The following is a 20,239-nucleotide window of genomic DNA, read 5'->3' as shown; positions in this document are numbered from 1 at the left end:
AAAATAGTTACCATAAAATCATTAGACAATCTAATGCAAACCAAGCCAACAAGGAGATGACCAAGGATGCTAATTTACACAATGAAAAGTCATCTCAAAGTAGAGACCTCACTAGAGGGAGAATTGGAAAAAGATCAGAGCATCGAAAGTTCTTCCTGTTGGTCTTCTTAATGATTAAAATATGTTGTAAATAATTTGGGTTCACTTGAGGGGTCCAAATAGTAGAATAAGAAATAGTAGGTTCATATAGCATAAATAGGAGGTGAAGTTATAAAATTGGGCCTATGAGAAGTCCATTAGGGTAGGAAGGAAACCCTAGATTCTAGAAGGCTATGGAAGGGCCGACATTGACCAAAAGTCCAACCCTAGGCCGCCCCCTTTCATGGACATTCCTACCCCTCCCCTTCTTGTTCTCCAAGGCTCTTCTTCTTATAAACAGGAGGCCTCCCTCATTGTATTTCCAAGTTGAATTGAATAGAAGAAAAGTTACTCTGCACAATTTGTGTGTGATGCTAGTGAGGCTTGTTCCTCTTAATATTTAGTTTTATCTTGTGAAAATTTGAGAGCTCTCAAGTGGCGGCTTCCTACACTTATCTTGAGTAAATTCATCCTCCAAGTGGCGTGCTCATCATCTCAAATCCATTCTAATAGCTTCTTTATTCCTTCATTTTCTCCTTCCATTGTCATTCCATTATATTCATAAATATGTTATTCTCTTGATTTCAATTATGTCTATTCAGTTATTACCTTTTGTTCTTGCTTTCTTTGTTTAATTCTGCACATTATCTTGGCATCATGTTCATCTTATCATTGCCTTTTCCTTTTTCCTTTCTGAAATGAACCTTCACATCTACTTAACCACTTGATTAAGTTAATGTCAAGTCGGAATTTTCCTTAGGTTTTCACTTATAATTGCGTAAAAATCTCAATTCTAAAAGTAAAGTGTCACCTAAATGAAAACTCTTAAAATCAACTCACATCACAATCACTTCATTTTCTACACGTTATAAGGTGACAAAATTCTTCTCCATGCTTGTGTATTTTCATGGCTTTCGATGGATGATGGATTGAAAGTGAGTTGCAGAAGCTTGCTTGAACTCAAGAGGAGTTATGAAATTGAAGTGGAAGAAGGTGGAAAAGGACTAGTGAAAGATTGGGCCAATTCACTAGGAAAGGTTATGGGGAAGGCTAAGATCAAGACAACCCTATACAAAGCTTAGACAAGTGTTTTGGCTACAATTTGGCAGCATAACACTCATATTTTCAAGCTATTTTACATGTAATATGCCCACCTATTTAGAGTGTAAGGTCCTGAAAATTTTGTAGTCAAAATTTGAAAATTCAAAAATAAACTCTCCAATGATAAGGTGTCATGTGGCTCATGCTTTCCATGTGATGGACATCAAGATCAAGAAGAGAAAGAAGCCGAAGATGAAGATGCTCAAGAGGATATTAGCTCATCATCCTTTTTACCTCAAAGGATTACAAGGAGCAAATTTAAAGAATTAGGAAGTAGTGGTCAAATGTTTTCTCTTTTTGTAGTATCTTTTGTATAAAATGTAAAATGTTTAAATATATAGTTTTTAGGAAGGTGCTAAGAGGAAAACCTAAAGATACCTCTTATGTAAAGCATCTTTAGATATTAGTTTTAGAACATTCTAGTAGTTGACCCTTCATACCTCACTATAGGTGCTAGAAGTGGGAGATGTGCAAGGGACCTTTGGATAACTTCTTGTGTAAGCTTCTTGTACTTCATGACCGGTCCTTCTCCTATATAAGGAGGGCTTGGGTTCTTCTAGATACAGATTTGATATTGAAACTACCGAAATTCTCCCATATTGGTAAGTGAGTGAGTGAGACTTGTTTTCTCCTCTTCTAGTCTCATCTTGAGTGCATCTTGGAACCTCAAGTGGCGACATCTACACTCATCTTGGAGCCTTACACACTTCAAGTGACGTGTTCATCTCCAAGAACTCCAACCACATAAGTTTCCTTCTCTTTTCCATCTTATTCATCCATTGCCATGTCCATATAAAATCTAGAAACATGTCTTAGATTTTTCTTGCACTTTTGTTCGGTTCATTTGTTCCAATTCCTATTTTGTTCGGTTCATTTCATTTGTTAGTCACTTTAATCGGTTCAATAGTGTTCTTTCTTGCTTTTGTTTGGTTCATTTGCTTTCTAGGTAGTTTTAATCGGTTCCTTTGCTTTCTTGTGCATTTCAATCGGTTCATTTGGCAAGAAATGGGTTTCTACATGAGTTTTGGTTTGGTGGCTCAAGTTTTGGTGAGTTCTTGAATGAAAGAACGTTGATCCAATTCTAGAAAAGTGCCTACTCATATTCCAACTCAAGTTGATTCCAAATCATGTCTATGAAACATCTCTATCTTGCTATTGGAATCATATCACCATGTGTAGCTCACCTTCCATGCTAAATCCAATCCACTCATAGACTGTCACGTGGACAATAATTGTGCTCCTTGCCAAGTTAATTTCGTCCTATATTATACCTTTCTGTTTTAGGTTTATTTTGGGTATTTCTTGCTGTTTTCTTGTTGTTATTACATTGTGTTTGTGTCATTTTGATTTTTTAATCCTTATAAGTTTTGTCAAAGTCATGTTTCTCCAAAAATGTTATCAATTCTTTGTGGTCCTTTTGTTCTAATTTTTGTTTCTTGATTTTGTGTTAAATACAGTTTTATGTGTTTGTTTCTTGATCCTTTGGTGCATTTTCTTTTTAGTATTGAGTTCATACTTGTGTAATAGACCTATACAAGTTCATAAACATCATTTCTATTATGTCTTTGCTAGTTCTTCATTCTGTTTTTCATTCCTATTAGGTTTCCTCTGTTTTCTTGAAAAGATGTTGACTGTTTCGATTTATTGCAATTGATTTGCTTACTGGAAATTTCTGAAATTCTGGATTTGAGTTCTTCAAAGTGTTATAAAAGAATAGAAAAAATAAGTACATCAAAATTCCAAGTACAAAAAAAATGATAAATGAAATGCGTTCAGTGTGTAATTATGCCGAAAAAAATACTGTAATCCGGCAGTGATTTTACAAAATTTATCGCAATTAATTGGCTGAATGTTTTTGTGTAATTCCAGTGCCATTGTTGAGATAAGATCTTGAATTTTCTGTGGTTACAATTTCATAATCCAGTTCCCTTTATACAATTTTAGATAAATCTGTAAACATCGCGCGCAGTTTGCACAAAAATATTTTCCAGTAGTTCTGTTTTTGTTTTCTTCATCTAGTCTAGTGCTTTTCTCTAGGTCTCTTTTGTGTGTCTTCCTTTTCATTGAGTACCTTATTTTCTTTCTTGTCTTTCTTCACTATTCTTTGTGTTTGTCATAACTCTTGTACTCCTTTTGTGTAGCCTTTCTTGTTTACACCTTTTCTTGTTTGTCTTTTATTGTTCTTTAAGTTTTGTGGTGCTTGGCTTTAAGATTGAGTGATTTTGCTTTTGTCTATCATTCTTTCTTGGAGTGCTTTGACTGACTCTTACCTTCGGCACTTTGTTATATTTGTTGTTGCTAACATTGTTTTCTTAACTTTGGTTGCTCTTGTGTTTGTTGTTTTCTTTTATCATGGATACATATTCAAGTGCTAAATCTTCAAAACCACGCTCTACTCATAGGGCTTATGTTCTTAATGAGTTGAAAGAAGCAAGGAAGGCCCTTGCTAAAAAAGATGAAGCATTACAAAGATTGGAAGAACGTATGGCCAAGATTGAATTGAAGCAAGAAGGAGTTGCCCATTCTTTGCATGATAGACAACCTTCTCCTCGGCATTCTTCCAAGGGTTCTTCATCTGCTCACGGCAATGGAGAAGATACTATACGGAGGAGGCATCGTCACCATTCCAATGGGGGAAGCCACCACCATGCACAAAGACATCAACAAGAGACCAAGCCACAAGTTCCTTTTGTGAAAGTCCCTAGTTTTAATGGTGATAGTGATCCTAATGTGTATCTAGATTGGGAGGCTAAATGTGAACAAATTTTTAACACCTATGAGGTAGAGGAGGACCAAAAGGTGAAGATAGCCGCCCTAGAATTTGTAGATTATGCCATGAAATGGTGGCATAGCTATGTAACAGACGTTTGTTGTAACAAGAGACCTCCCGTGGTCTCTTGGAACGATTTGGTTGAGTGTATGCGCTTTAGATTCGTACCACCACACTTTAGGAAAGACCTCATGTTGAAGCTCCAACGGTTTCAACAAGGCACGCTAAGTGTGGATGCCTATTTTAAGGAGTTAGAAACGCTTTTACTTAAAGTCAATTTGAAAGAAAGTGAGGAAGCTATGATAGCTAGGTTTGTAAGTGGCCTAAGGAGGGATATTCAAGATGTTGTTGAACTTCAAGAGTATTCATCTTTGGGATCTTTGGTTCATCTTGCAATGAAGGTTGAGGCCCAAATTGCTAAAAGAAATGCTTTTAAAAACTCTCCCAGTGATGGTTACTACAACAACTCTTGGAAAAATAAAAAATCCTTTTCAAAACTTCCTTCTAAGGATTCTTCTTTCAAACCTAAGGAATCTAGGCCTTCCACTTCTACTCCTAAATCTCCAATCAAATCGTCTAGTAGGAAATGCTTTAAGTGTTTGGGTTATAGTCACATTGCTGCAAATTGTCCTTCTAAAAGGAATATGTTTGTGCATAATGGCATTGTAGTTAGTGAGCATGATTCAAATTCACCTAGGCATTCTTCTCATTCTAGAGCATCAAGTGAGCAGGAGAGCGAAAACCCACTTGAAGGAGATTTGTTGGTTGTGAGAAGACTTGTGCTAATGTGGCTAGTACAAGAGTAGTAGATAAGCTTGGATTGCCTACTATCTCTCATACAAAGCCCTACAAATTACAATGGCTAAGTGAGGTGGGCGAAATCATTGTGAACAAACAAGTCCTCATAAATTTCTCTATTGGAAAATACAAAGATGAGGTCTTGTGTGATGTTGTGCCCATGGAAGCTACACATGTTCTTATGGGAAGGCCATGGCAATTTGATAGAAAAGTTTTTCATGATGGCTTTACCAATAAACTTTCTTTTGATTTCCATGGTCACAAGGTCATTTTAAAATCTCTCTCTACAAGAGAAGTCCATGAGGACCAAATTCTTATGAAGAAAAAGAGGGAGAATGAAAAAGAAAAGATTTCTAAGAACGCACTTCTTATTTCTAGACATGAGGTTCAAAGGGAAATACTTGCTCACAATCCTATCTTTTTAGCTCTTCCTAGACCTCTTAAGTTAGAACCACTTGAGGATAGTTCCCATTGTATGGATAATTTGGTAAAGGAGTTTCATGATGTGTTTCAAGATCCTCCTAAAGGACTTCCACCTTTAAGAGGGATTGAGCACCAAATTGATTTGATTCCAGGCTCTTCTTTACCAAATCGTCCCGCCTATAGGACCAACCCAAGTGAAACTAGGGAAATTCGCCAACAAGTTGAAGAGTTGATTGCTAAAGGGTGGGTTCAAGATAGTATGAGCCCTTGTGCCATGCCTATTATACTTGTCCCTAAGAAAGATGGAACATGGAGGATGTGTTCCGATTGTAGGGCTATAAACTGTTGAACCAAGTGGTGTTCAAGCTTTGAAGAATCCAAATCTTTTGAAGGATGTTGAAGCCTTTGCTGTGCTTGGTGTTGCTGTGCTGGTTTAGCTTAGTTCTGGGGTAGTTTGAGTTTTGTAATCCACCCTTTGATTAAATCTAAAGCATAAGCAATCTCAATCTTTGTGAAAGTAAAATGTTTTCAAACTAAGTTAAAACAACCGATTGTTTTATCGAAACAACCGATTGTTTGTACTTAGGTGTTTTGAGAAAAAGATTGAAAACTGTTTTTAAAATGGTTGAACTGTTAAGAACCAAAACAACCGATTGTTTGTTTTGGGACCATAACAAAAAAACTGTTTTATTTTGACTGAGCTTTAAATGTTTTAACTGCTTACGCTCCAGTCATTAAATGCTTTGACCAATCTTTTAATGCAATTTAAGAGTTTGTTAAGATTTGATAACAAATTACATCTTTGAATAAATTCAGAAAAACAGATTTGACAATTAATCTTTGACAAGTTTTTGCTAAGAGTTTTTGAGTTTTTCAAAGAGCTGAGATTGCTAAGAGTTTGTGATTGATCAAAGTCTATGGAATAGGATTCTGCTTGTATAGATTTCAGATTATCTTCTATAACAACTGTAATCCTTGTATTCTCTGTGAAACAAGTTTCATTTTTGTGTTTGCTAAGATTGGCTGTGTGTTCTTGAGGGGATCAAGATCAGCAATCTTGGTGTAGGTGTGTTGACCAAGGAGAGTGTGTTTCTTGAGGTGTTCAAGGTCATTCTCTTGGTTGTTGTGTAAGTGATCAAGTTGTTATTTCTTAGTGGATTTCCTCAGGGTTTCTGAGAAGACTGGATGTAGCTCTGGGTTTGGAGTGAACCAGTATAAACATATGTGTACAATCTCTCTTTCCCTATCTCTTTAAATTCAGTTTTGTTATTTGATAACTGGTATAAACAACCGATTGTTTTGGTAAAACAACCGATTGTTTTTCCAGTATTGTGCTTTTGCTTTATGTTTTGAAAAACTGATTCCTTAATCAAGGTTTTCTTGAAGTATTTTCATTCTAGGCTTAAAAGTTTACGAAAATCTTTCTTAAACAATTCACCCCCCTCTCGTTTAAGGCCATATATTCTAACAATTGGTATCAGAGCTTGGTTCTTGAAACTTATTCAAGTTGATCTAAAAATCTTTTTTCTATGGCTGGAAAACTATCTTTTGAGGAAGGTGCTTCAATCTACAAACCACCTTTATTCTGTGGATTGAATTATAAGTTTTGGGAAGCAAGAATGAAAATCTTTATTCAATCTATTGATCAAAGAATTTGGGATTCAATTGAGAATGGTCCTTACATTCCAAAGTTCAAAAAGGATAATTCTTTCATTGCAAAACCTTTGTCCAAATGGACAAATGATGAATGTAAGATGGCCCAGCTTGATAGGTCTGCTCAAAACATTATAGCTTCTGCACTAGATACTAATGAATTTTTCAGGATATCAAAGTGCAAAACTGCTAAGGATATGTGGGACACACTCAAGGCTGCTCATGAACCAAAGGAAGCAAGGACAAAGAATCAAGCAAGAAGGAAAAGAAGGCAAAATAAGAAAAGCCTCAATCTTTGCTTCATGGCCAGAAGGGAGGATGACTCAAGTAGTGTAAGTTCATCAAACTCCTCAAACTCTGAAAATTATGGTCAATTGCTTCAAGCCTTTCAAGAAACACATGAAGAAGCCAACCGATTGGCTCTCTTGAACAATCGGTTAAAAGAAAAGAACAGCTGGCTTGAAAACAGAGTAAAGGCACTGGAAGAGGATTTAAAACATTCAAAAGCAGATTTTGAAAATCTGGAAATCATTTACAAAAACTCCTCTTGCAAGTGTGATACTCTAGTTTGTGAAAATTGTGAAAATCTTGAAAAGAAGGTCCACTATCTTGTTAAAACAGTGGATAAGCTTTCTAAAGGCCAATCCAACTTTGAGAGTGTTCTAGCATCTCAAAACTGTGTTTTTGGAAAATCTGGATTGGGTTTTAATCCACAAAACAAACAAGATAGATTTTCAAAATCATTTTCGAAAAAGCCAGAAAAACAATCGATTGGACCATCGAAACAACTGATTGTTACATGCTTCTATTGCATGAAAAGAGGCCATTCTGTGAGGTTCTGTAAAATCAGAAAACATGTTGTTCCTAAAGGTCTTATGAAGTGGATTCCTAAGGGAAATAAAGGTTTAATTGATGAGTATAAACCAGATGGACCCACATTCATAAGGGGACCAAATTTTTGTACTTGAAAATCCTTTTTGTAGGAAATCTTGGAGGAGAGCAAGCAACTATGGTACTTGGATACTGGATGCTCCAAACATATGACAGGGGACAAATCAAAGTTCCTGAGTATCTCCTTCAAGCAAGAGGGTCATGTCACCTTTGGAGACAACAACAAAGGAAGAATTCTTGGGAGAGGATCCATAGGAGATGAGAACATCTTGGTAATCCATGATGTACTTTTTGTTGAAGGCCTAAAGCATAATCTGTTGAGCATTAACCAATTATGTGACAAGGGGTATCAAGTGATGTTCAAGACAAACACATGTGAAATCTGTCTACCTAACACCAAAGAGGTAATGTTGGTAGGTAAGAGAGTTAATAATGTGTATCTTCTAGATATCTCTTCACCATGTTCAATTGGATGTCTTCTATCCAAGCAAGATGAATCTTGGCTTTGGCATAGAAGAATTGCTCATATTCACATGAATCATTTGAACAAGCTAATTTCAAAGGATCTTGTGATTGGGCTGTCAAAACTCAAGTTTGAGAGGGATCACATTTGTGAAGCATGCCAAAAAGGGAAACAAGTGAATAGTTCTTTCAAAATTAAAAATGTTGTTTCATCTTTGAGACCTCTTGAACTTCTTCACATGGATCTCTTTGGACCCTAAAAAACTATGAGTCTTGGTGGAAATTATTATGCTCTTGTTATTGTTGATGACTTTTCTAGGTACACTTGGACTCTTTTCTTAGAATCAAAGAGTGATGCCTTTGCTGCATTCAAAAAGCTAGCAAGAAGACTACAAAACACAAAGAACAACAACATAGGTTCTATTTGGAGTGAACTAGTATAAACATCTGTGTACAATCTCTCTTTCCCTATCTCTTTAAATTCAGTTTTGTTATTTGATAACTGGTACAAACAACCGATTGTTTCAGTAAAACAACCGATTGTTTTTTCAGTATTGTGCTTTTGCTTTATGTTTTGAAAAACTGATTCCTTAATCAAGGTTTTCTTGAAATATTTTCATTCTAGGCTTAAAAGTTTACGAAAATATTTCTTAAACAATTCACCCCCCCTCCTCTCGTTTAAGGCCATATATTCTAACATAAACAACATTACAATTAAGTATAGGCACCCCATACCTAGGCTTGATGATTTGTTGGATGAATTGCATGGTTCCCAAATTTTTACAAAGATTGACCTTAAAAGCGGTTACAATCAAATTCGTATAAAAAGAGGGTGAGGAATGGAAAACGGCTTTTAAGACCAACTTTGGCTTATATGAGTGGTTAGTTATGCCATTTGGTTTAACTAATGCTCCAAGTACATTCATGCGCCTCATGCATCATGTTTTAAGACCATTCATTGGCAAGTTTGTTGTTGTTTATTTTGATGATATCCTCATTTATAGCTTGTCTTTGATTGACCATAGGATGCATGTTAGACAAGTCTTAGAAACCCTTAAGAAAGAACATTTGTATGCTAACCTTGCTAAATGTATGTTTGCACTTGATCATATAGATTTCCTAGGGTTTGTTGTTAGTATTAAAGGGGTCCATGTAGATCAATCTAAGGTGGTAGCCATTCAAAATTGGCCAATACCTACCAATGTGAATGATGTCCGAAGTTTTCATGGCCTTGCTTCTTTTTATAGAAGATTTGTGCCCAACTTTGGTACAATAGCCGCACCCCTCAATGATATAGTGAAAAAGGATGTGGTTTTTAAATGGGGAGAAGCACAACAACACGCTTTTGATGTTTTAAAAGAAAAATTGACTAATGCTCCCATTTTAGCCCTTCTTAATTTTGCTAAAACATTTGAGATTGAATGTGATGCTTCAAGTATAGGTATTGGGGCTGTTCTCCTTCAAGAGGGCCACCCCATAACTTACTTTAGTGAGAAATTGAAAGGTAGTCATCTCAACTATTCCACTTATGATAAAGAATTATATGCACTTGTTAGAGCTTTGTTTACTTGGCAACATTACCTTTTTCCTAAAGAGTTTGTGATTCATAGTGATCATGAATCTCTTCAATATTTGAAAAGCCAAAACAAACTCAATAAGAGGCATGCTAAGTGGGTGGAATTCCTTTAGCAATTTCCTTATGTGATCAAACATAAGCAAGGAAAAAATAATGTTGTGGCCGATGCTCTTTCTAGACGGTATGCCTTGCTCAATCTTTTGGGTTCATAATTTTTTGGGTTTGATCACATTAAGGATCTTTATCATGATGACCTTGATTTTTCTCTTATCTATCAAGAGTGTGCTAAAGGTGGACACAAAGATTTTTTTATACAAGATGGCTTTCTTTTCAAAGGAAAACGTCTTTGTGTTCCCCAAAGCTCCATTAGACTATCTCTTGTTAGAGAGGCTCATGAGGGAGGATTAATGGGCCATTTTGGGGTTGCTAAAACTTTGGATGTGTTACATGAGCATTTCTTTTGGCCTCATATGCATAAACATGTTCATAATTTGTGTGATAAATGCATAGCTTGTCGTAAAACTAAATCTAGAATGCATCCCCATGGTTTATATACTCCTCTTCCTATCCCTTCAATGCCTTGGGTTGATATTTCTATGGATTTCATCTTAGGATTACCCAAGACATCAAAGGGTAAGGATTCCATTTTTGTGGTAGTGGATCGTTTTTCCAAAATGGCACACTTTATTCCTTGCCACAAGGTGGATGATGCATGTCATACTGCAAATCTCTTCTTTAAGGAAGTGGTTCGTTTACATGGACTTCCTAGAACTATAGTGTCCGATAGAGATTCCAAGTTCTTGAGTCACTTTTGGAATACCTTGTGGGGCAAACTTGGTACTAAACTTTTATTTTCTAATACTTGTCACCCACAAACCGATGGTCAAACCGAAGTGGTAAATAGAACTTTAGGACAAATGTTGAGATGCTTTATTTCTGGGAATCCAAGGGTTTGGGAGGATTTACTACCACATGTTGAATTTGCTAATAATTGTGTAGTAAATTCTACCATCTCACATTCTCCTTTTGAGGTTGTCTATGGGTTTAATCCCGTAACACCTCTTAACCTTCTTCCTATTCCCATACTTGATGATGTATTATGCAAAGATGGGGATGAAAAGGCTTCTTTTATGAAAAATTTGCATAAAGACATCAAGTTGACAATTGAGAAGAAGGTTGGCAAGTATGCTGAATTTGCCAATAAAAGGAGGAAAACATTATTGTTTAATGTAGGTGATTGGGTTTGGCTTCATTTGAGAAAAGATCGTTTTCCTACTCAAAGGAAGTCCAAACTTATGCCTCAAGGAGATGGACCTTTTCAAGTCCTAAAGAGGATTAATGATAATGCTTATAAGTTAGATATGCCTGGTACATTTCTTGGAAGTCATACATTTAATATCAGTGATCTAACTCCTTTTCTGTAGGTCTCCAGAATTCGTGGTCGAATTCTCTCCAACTCGGGGAGTATGATGGAGATCAAGATCAAGAAGAGAAAGAAGCCGAAGATGAAGATGCTCAAGAGGACATTAGCTCATCATCCTATTTACCTCAAAGGATTACAAGGAACAAATTTAAAGAATTAGGAAGTAGTGGTCAAATGTTTTCTCTTTTTGTAGTATCTTTTGTATAACATGTAAAATGTTTAAATATATATTTTTTAGGGAAGTGCTAAGAGGAAAACCTAAAGATACCTCTTATGTAAAGCATCTTTAGATATTAGTTTTAGAACATTCTAGTAGTTGACCCTTCATACCTCACTATAGGCGCTAGAAGTGGGAGATGTGCAAGGGACCTTTGGATAGCTTCTTGTACTTCATGACCGCTCCTTCTCCTATATAAGGAAGGCTTGGGTTCTTCTAAATACATATTTGATATTGAAACTACCGAAATTCTCCCAAATTGGTGAGTGAGTGAGTGAGACTTGTTTTCTCCTCTTCTAGTCTCATCTTGAGTGCATCTTGGAACCTCAAGTGGCGGCAGCTACACTCATCTTGGAGCCTTACACACTTTAAGTGGCGTGTTCATCTCCAAGAACTCCAACCACATAAGTTTCCTTCTCTTTTCCATCTTATTCATCCATTGCCATGTCCATATAAACTTTAGAAACATGTCTTAGGTTTTTCTTGCACTTTTGTTCGGTTCATTTCATTTGTTAGTCACTTTAATCGGTTCAATAGTGTTCTTTCTTGCTTTTGTTCGGTTCATTTGCTTTCTAGGTAATTTTAATCGGTTCATTTGGCAAGAAATGGGTTTCTACATGAGTTTTGGTTTGGTGGCTCAAGTTTTGGTGAGTTCTTGAATGAAAGAACATTGATCCAATTCTACAAAAGTTCCTACTCATATTCCAACTCAATTTGATTCCATATCATGTCTATGAAACATCTCGATCTTGCTATTAGAATCATATCACCATGTGTAGCTCACCTTCGATGCTAAATCCAATCCACTCATAGACTGTCACGTGGACAATAATTGTGCTCCTTGCCAAGTTAATTTCGTCCTATATTATACCCTAGACATTCTAGGGTTACATTGTGATGTAAGTTGATTTTTAGATGTTTTCATTTATGGTGACACTTTTACTTAAGGTTGAGATTTAACAATTAGAGGGTGAGGACCTAAGAAAGATTCCAACTGGACACGAACTTAATCAAGTGGTTAAGTAAGTGTGAAAGTTCACTTCACAGAGGCAAAGATGAAAAACAAGATATGGTGAGAATGAAATGTAATTGTAGAATTGAAAAAGGGGGCAAGGTTAACATCAATGGCGGACATGGCCTCCCAAATGATGCACCATACTCATGATTATGAGTGAAACCCAAGAGCAACAAATAAGAGAATTGAGAGACAAAAACATAAAAGGGAATGGAGAAAATGGAAGGAGAAAACTTATGGTGGTGGGTGAGAAATGTCATGCCACTTCAAGGGTGCTTTTGCTCCAAGATGAGTGTGTTGGTCGCCACTTGAGAGCTTCCCAAATCACTTAAGATAAGACCTCAAACCTAAGAGTACATAAGGCTCACTAAGAGCTCACACAATTTGTGCAGAGTTTCTTTACTTCGTCTAAATTCAAATTGTAAAATACAATGAGGTAGGCCTCCTATTTATAGGTGAAGGAGCCTTGGAGAACAAGCATGAAGGGTAGGATGGGAAACACTAAAAAAGGGGCAACCTTAGGGTTTGACCGCATCCTAGGCTTGTCTTTCTAGAAACTAGGTCAAAATCCTTTCCTAAAGGGCTAGGAACAAGCTAAAATGCTAACTACATCCCATATTATGCTAAAGGCACCTTATTCTAGCCTATCTTTGCTATTTGGATCCCTAAAGAGAGCCCAAATTATTTACAACATATTTGTATCTTATAAGAAGACCAAAAGGAAGAATAGTTAGTGTGTTGGTTTATGCTCAGCTCCTTTGGTAGGGTTATGAATTGTTCGTTGAGATGACTTTCATCATGTGCTTTGTATTTTTCTTCCTTTTTCATCTTCATAGCTACTTGGGTTGTATCACATTGGGCTCAAAGAAGCCTAATTGTAACCCTAACTAGTCACTTCTAACGCAAACTAGACATATTCTACTATTGACCTAAATACAAGCCCAAGAACCTATGCTACTTGGCCCAAATATTTAGCCAATTATTTTATGGTATTAGGCCCAATACATGGCCCATGAAATCCTAAAAAACTTTATACAATTTATTTAAGCTAAAGCGTGGCCCAAAAATGATATTGACAAATCTCTTTTGAAGTCTGCTAAAACTTAGACTTCTTGTGTTTTCTGACCAAATCTCTAGTTAATATTTTGATGACTTGGAGGTCTTCTTGGATATGCTTTGTACTTTTCTTCATCTTAGAGTTTTCGTCTTGATTGGGCCTACAAAGATAAAGAAACCCCAATTAGGCTTATATTTTCAAATAAGTCCATAAACAGACTCTGGATCTTCATCCTCATTATTTTATGATTGTGTGTAGCTAGATGGTTGGCATCATCCCCTCCTTTTTTTAGAGGATTTTTCCTCGAATCTATAGGGTTAGTGCCAGACAACAGCCTTATTATTGTTGGAGGTTAATTTTTTTGCTCTAGGATCAAACACTCATCCGAAATAAACACCAAACAAATCAAGTGGCATATGTACAAAAAAAAATCAAGAAGAACAAGGTTCTTCAAGACACCATTTTCTTTTTCTATTTTTTGATTTGTTTGTTCTTAGTTCTTTACCACTCGTGAAGATGATAAAGAACTAAGTACAAAATTTTATTGAGTTATTCTATTAGTACAACCTTCGTGAATGGTTTTAGGATCAAATTGTCGAGGTCATTCTGACAAAATCACAAGCTTCCATTAGTACTTGATCACATAAAACTTTTCCTCATAGTACCCTATGGAAGGTTTTACTTCCACTTGTTGCTTGACTACAATATTCTCATTCTTAAAAATCCAAGGAACTTTATAAAGTTTAGGATGAGAATTGGTTCAAACCAACCTAGTACTACAATGATTGTAGCATGATTCACTATCCACAACGAGTGAACAATTAAGGTCAAAATGTATTTGAAAAATATTCTCTCTTTGGGATGTACTAGGTTGATCAAGAACTTCTTTCTTGGGGTAGAGGCAGGGAAGTTCCTGGGATTCCTGCTCACTGAACAAGGGATAGAAGCGAACCCGGGCAAGTGCGTAACAATCATAAGAATGAGGAGTCATGCCACTGTGAAGGCAGTACAATAGTTGATTGGACGAATGGTCGCCTTGTCTCGGTTCTTATCAATAGGAGGAGATAAGGGGCACCCTTAATTCTAGTGTTTGAAGAAGAACAACCACTTCACATGGACTCACGAATGTGAAAAGGCGTTCCTCAAGCTGAAGGAGTACCTAGTTAGCCCGCATGTCCTTTGTAAGCCACTACTAGGTACTCCCCTTTGTCTCTATTTTGCAGTTATAGATTGAGCAATCAGCTCGATCACTGTGCAAGGGCAAGATCAGGTTTAGAGGCCCATATAATTCATGAGCAAGGTGTTGCAGGGGCCCGAGGTACGGTATCAGGCCATCGAGAAGGCAACCTTGGCAGTGGTGTTCACATCTCGGTGACTTCGTCACTACTTTCAGAGCTTCACTGTGATTGTCATGACCGATCTTATAATCCGTAAGGTCCTCCAGAAGCCTAATGTAGCAGGTCGGATGGTACGTTGGGCAGTCGAGCTATCTGAGTTTGACATACAGTACAAACCTAGCGGGCCTACCAAGGGTCAGGTATATGCTGACTTCGTGGTAGAACAAGCCGCAAAAACCACCCAAGTAGACGGTGGAGACTTTCATTAGGTCCTCTCCGTGGACGGATCCTCTAATCAACAAGGTACCGGTGTTGGAATCATTCTGGAGGGACCCAATGGACCGTTGATTGAGCAGGCCCTCGAATTCGCTTTTAAGGCCAACAATAACTAGGCTGAGTACGAAGCGCTGGTAGCTGGGATGTTGTTAGCCAAAGAGTTAGGCACTCGAAGTTTATTGGTAAAAAGTGACTAGCTACTAGTAACCGGGCAAGTCATGGGTGAGTACCACGCCAAAGATCCGCAGATGGACTTGTACTTGAGGTACGTTACACTCTTGAGGGAAACTTTTCCCATGTTTGAACTAGTGCATGTCCTGAGAGAGAAAAATGCCCGAGCAGACTTGTTGGCCAAACTGGCAAGCTCAGGCAAGGGAGGTCGATAGAGGTTAGTTATCCACGAGACCCTAAAATTGCCTAGGACCATTGCAGATGGAGGAGCAGAGGTCAGCCATGTGGAGACCTTGGGGATCAACTCGGTAAAAGGTAAGGGGCACCGATCATTGATGCATGAAACATTGAGGGTGCCCAAGATATGCGTTTATGGCTTGTCGGGAGAAGAGTCGTTAGAGGTCTTACAAATGGCCATGTATGAATTAGCAGCATCGTTGGTGAGGGCTTCCCTCTCTTGAACCAGCTCCTCACCCTTCTGGATCAACTCTTCATCCTTCTTGGTCAGCTCTCCCTTTAACCTCTTCACCTCAGCTTGGAACTCCGTGTTCTTGTTGGATAATTCTAAGGCTTCCTTGGACTTTTCATTCAAGAGAGCCTTAGCTTCTTGTTGCGACTGCTGGAGCTCTTCGTGAAGCTTGGCTACAAGACCACCAACCCGCTGCGAAAGCTCGACGACCTTGAGGGATGTCTCTTTGGCTAATCCTTTCCACCCCTTAAGTTTGGAAATGGCTAGGCAGTTTGCAGCCAAGGCCTGCTCCAATTGCCTCACAGCCTGCTCCACCAAGTGGTCCTCCTCTAGGCTCTTTAGCTTTTCCTTGGCCTTGGTGGACAATAGGGTCTTCTTGAGGAAGGAAGGGGCATCCAAGTTAGAATCCCACAGTCCTCCCTCTGTAGCGCTCGTACCCTCATCCTCCTGCACCACTACCATATCGTGAGAAGGAGGCGGGCTTGGGGGAGGAGCCAATGGTGAAGGTGCACGCCCATCTGAGACAGAGTGTTTAGAGGGTTCAGTGGCGGCCTTTCGTCTCCTTTTGAAGACCAACCCAGAGTAGGTCTCCTCGTTGTCAGTAGAAGCAAGGGCAGCCTCAACAACAACTTTGAGCTTCAGGTCTTTAGTAGGGAGAGCTTGGGCAACTTCCTTCATCTTCTTGGTTGTAGCTGCCAAGTCTTTTTTGTTGAGCTTACCCAACATGTTGTCTGCAAGAAAAATAGAGGTAGTTCAGTAAACAAATACTCAAGCTAACATCAATAAGAGTAAGAGAACGAAAGATACCATGTAAGCTTTTAGTCCCACTGGGGAGAACTCTTGTTTTATAAGGGTGGTTGTGTCAAAAAACACCTTTAAGCTGGAGAAGAAGAGGCACACTTCTTGGTCCCATTGTGGCATGTCCTCCAAGCATCGAGCACCTTGGAAGTTCGGTTTATGGGTCCAGTACAAAGGGAACTCATCTAGAAGAGTTAGGTCCCTCTTGTTGCAACGAATTTTCAAAAATTTACCCTTGAAACCCTTATAAGACTGCTGGAAGAGCGATAGCAATGCTCGCCCAACCACCCCATTGAAAGAGACCGACAGTTGGTAGCCCAAGCGTTTGGCCTCAAAGAAATACAAAAAAAACTCTATAGAGGGAAAATGGCCAAAATGGGTGCAAAGGATTGAAAAAACCCCAAACAAATGCCCAACTGTTTGGATGAAGCTGGGCTAGGGCAACGTTGATTTCAGTAAGGAACTCTTTTTCAAAGTTATAAAAGGGTAAACGGAGGAGAACTCTCTTAAAGACAGTGGTGTAGAAATAGCAAAAAGGACCATTAGGGTCCGAAGACTCATCGCAACAAACTGGCTTGTCCTCTCTACATCGCACTAACTTAATACCCCTATCGTTCTCCCTACCAAGAATACACTTTTTAGGATGTTCACTTTTCATGTAAAGCACTATCTGCTCAGAGGAGGTGTATATAGATGTTTCCTCTAGGAGTTTTTCAAGAGCCCAGGGGTACATGTTTCGGTAATCCATCACAACAGAGTATCTAAAACAAGAAAAACAAACAAACAAATACAAACACACATTCAGGCAGTGAAAGCAAAGCGCATTGTGGATTCAAGAAAAATGACAAAGCTAAACAGAGATATCAATCAGAATCGTCACACAGAATGAGTACAGAGCAGTCCCAGAACAGGTAATATGATCATAATAAAAATATCAGATGATGTCAGTGTGTAGTCACGAGTTGGAGGAGGTACCTTGTTTCGAGAGACGAGTGGAGGCGAGGAGATTTCCTAGGATGAGGAAGGAGGTGAAAAAAGACTGAGAAGAGGCGCGAGAGCTTTGTAGGGGAGAAATGAAACAAGGCCAAATGTTGGAGTTTTTCGAACGTTAAAAGGAACGGAGTTGGTAAGGGTAAGCGGCAATGCTTTCCAGCCGTTGATGAGGGCCACGTGTACACTCGCAATGGAGTATGGTGAGATGTCCTCTCAGAAACGCTTTGTGCGTCACGCCACACGTGCCACTACTCACAATGCACGTAATCCACCAAGGGCGAATAGGTAGCCTCTTCGATGAAGCAAGCTCAACTCGAGCCTGGGGGGCTTGTATACTGGACCAAAGTGCTCAGAGCTCAGCACTCGGTGGTTGGACCTCAGCGCTTGTCATAGACAGGTCAGCTAAGCTCTTTGGCCAAGTTGGTGGGCCATGTGATCGGGCTTCAAACATGTGTATTAACCCTTTTTATATGCTTAACGTAACCCTTCGTGCATAAGGCCTAGGCGGTCAACAAGGGGTAGTAATGGACCTACGGGTGCGCTTAGTGCGCATATGGTCTAGTACAAGTAAAACGTTTTCTCTTAAACCTAAGCCCATATATGCTAGGGCATGAAAAATTTAGGTTGCATGTATGATGCATAGCGCCATGCTGAGGGCACCTACGTAAACAAATTGGACGCCTGATGCTAGTACATGAGTTGGTACCCTGGTGATTATTCTGTTATTACTTTATGCACTCCATGAAGGAAACATTTTGTTTTGTTGCAACACAATGAAGGTGTGCCCTTGAGCAGAATATTTTCCTGTTGAGTATGCTTTCAATTGAGATTATATTCTCGTGATAGAAAGTTGTTACAAGAGGTAAACTATAAAAGGGATTTAAGATCCTAGGTTAAGGGACGTTGTTTCTAAGACTGAAACTTGTTACTTCTTAATTCTTATAAGCCATGTACTGACTTGATCATCGGAGTGCAATCAACAGGTAGGGCCCCCTCTATTTCAACGGAGTCGCATTCCAACGCAACAAAGGGAAGAGCATATTTTAGTAGAGACAAACAGAACTAGAGCTTGTCATCAGAGTCAACCGGCAAGAACAACCACCATGATGTAGGTGACCAAAACGGAGATGCCACGGCGATGACTTATCTTCAATGTTTACGTGCAAACATTTTTCTCGTATGCTTCTTAAATTCAGCTTGTACATCCAATTTCTTACCATCTCGATTCGAGCAACCAAACGCCCTTGCTTGTTCTTCAAGTGTAGTAGCCGATCTTTTAAAAATATTGAGTAACCTTTCTCCGTGAGTTGCCTCATACTCAAAATGTTAGTCTTGAGGTCTGGTACGTAATAAACATCTTGGAGTTTGTAGACGCACTTGCTTAACTCGATCGGCTCCTTTGAACACCTTTTTTTAAGATGTCCCACACTTCTTTTTGAAGTAGTTGCACTGGAAATCTTCTCAAAGTCTGACTCATCAACCGCTCAGAACAACATCTATAATGTTGTTTTATCCTTTGATCACATCTCTTTCAACGTCTTGGTTTGAGCCGTCGTATAACCCGTAGTATCTGTTAGTTCTTCGAAACCTTCTTCAACCACCTCCCATGCATCTTGAGAACCGATAAGGAATTTCATTTGAATATTCCAGTTATCATATCTGGTCGCCTTCGTTAACCATGGTAGCGGTATTTGACCCGTCACATTCACCATTGGCTCTGATACCAAATTGAAAAACAAACAACCACTTGGTTTCGCAGCCGGAAGTTGAACCCGGATTTCAACATGAAATTAACCAGGTGTAACCCTAAACCCAGATTTCTTTAGAGAACATCCAAGTGTTTCTAGTAACTTCTAATTTTAAAACGCACAAACAAACCCTATTTTTGGAGTTGAATCCGTTTAGGGTTTCCTGATTTTGTTTCCTCACAAGCAATCTCCCACTAATAATTCAAACGCACCCCAAATAATATTAACATGATAATGATAATTGGAAGTTTCTACAAACGAATAACTATCTATCTTTATAATTAGTGTATATAATTAATTATCTGATGACCTGGGTCGTCTTTGTGCGTGGCTTGTTCTAACGAGCTAGGGCACCTTCGTTTTGCTTCGTCTGTCAGTACCTGAAAAAGAAGAACAAAGGGGCGCCCTCGCGGCCGTTTGCACTCCGATGATCAAGTCAGCTAGCGAGAAACACCAAAATAACTAGAAGTTGTATGATTATCTCAATGACTGAAACTGTATGGCTAAAACTGCGCTACCCTACTTGTCTCGTGCTCTCAGTGGATGCGCTGTCAAGAACAATTAGGGTTTTGCTCTGTAGGTCTATCTGGGAAAACTAGGTTAAACTCGTGTAACTATGAACTCAAAGAACGTACCTCTCTAGGGCTTATTTGCGCCCTATATATAGGTGAAAACTAGGGTTCCTTGGAGGAAGTCCTTGCGCCGCTGTCTTTAGGATCTTAACGTATCTGGCCCATGGACTTCCCTCATCTGGAGTGCAACGTATAACCTTATGCCCATTTGGGCTCTAACTTGAGCGTTGTATTTATCGCGCCATCATACTATTCGAGTGCCCTAATTGGACACGTGTCATGCATGCAGCCTTCCTGGATACTTTTAATGAGCACGTGGGCATTACCACGTGCCCTTTTGACTTGATCATT

Source organism: Phaseolus vulgaris, chromosome 1, assembly GCF_000499845.2.
Source record: "Phaseolus vulgaris cultivar G19833 chromosome 1, P. vulgaris v2.0, whole genome shotgun sequence".
In the NCBI taxonomy this organism is placed as follows: Eukaryota; Viridiplantae; Streptophyta; class Magnoliopsida; order Fabales; family Fabaceae; genus Phaseolus; species Phaseolus vulgaris.
Note: the sequence above shows the minus strand (reverse complement) of the source record.